Consider the following 606-nt stretch of genomic DNA (forward strand, 5'->3'; position numbering starts at 1 on the left):
TATGAGTCAAAGCTAATAACAGGTCTCTACATATCACGTGACAACACAATCGCTTAGCCAGAGGTCAGTGTAAGGTGAATCGATGGGACTTTTACTATAACTGTAGGAGATAGTTCTGTGCCGTTTTTTTTTTCAAAACTTCACATCGGAAAATTGTAGTCAATAAGATGTGGAAATTCTAAAACGTTCCGTTTGATTAACGGTTTAATCACTAATTTGTCGAAAAATGGGTCAAGCATGCAGTGGAGGTAAATGGACTTGCATGACCTCATTGGCGCATGACCAGGCCCTCTAACTCGGGTTAATTACGATAGTAACACATCTTGACCACCTGGAATGGTGTGCTGCTTCCGAATTTCTTTTTTACGTCGAGTAGTGGCGCACTACAATATAACAGATATTCATTGACAATCCTCGGGGGCGGAGCTACGTCACACGACGTTCAACGTTGCTACGACGCGCACCACTGTTTGATAATGATTGCTGGTTGCTTCGCGTAGAATTAAAAAATATTTCAAAATTACTGCAGAAACATCCACTAGACCCGATTATTCGTGGTAGATACTTCAAAACAAAAAAGCAATTCAAAAATTTAGTCAGGAAAAA

This window comes from Saccoglossus kowalevskii, chromosome 14, assembly GCF_978046115.1.
Source record: "Saccoglossus kowalevskii chromosome 14, keSacKowa6.1, whole genome shotgun sequence".
Taxonomy (NCBI): Eukaryota; Metazoa; Hemichordata; class Enteropneusta; family Harrimaniidae; genus Saccoglossus; species Saccoglossus kowalevskii.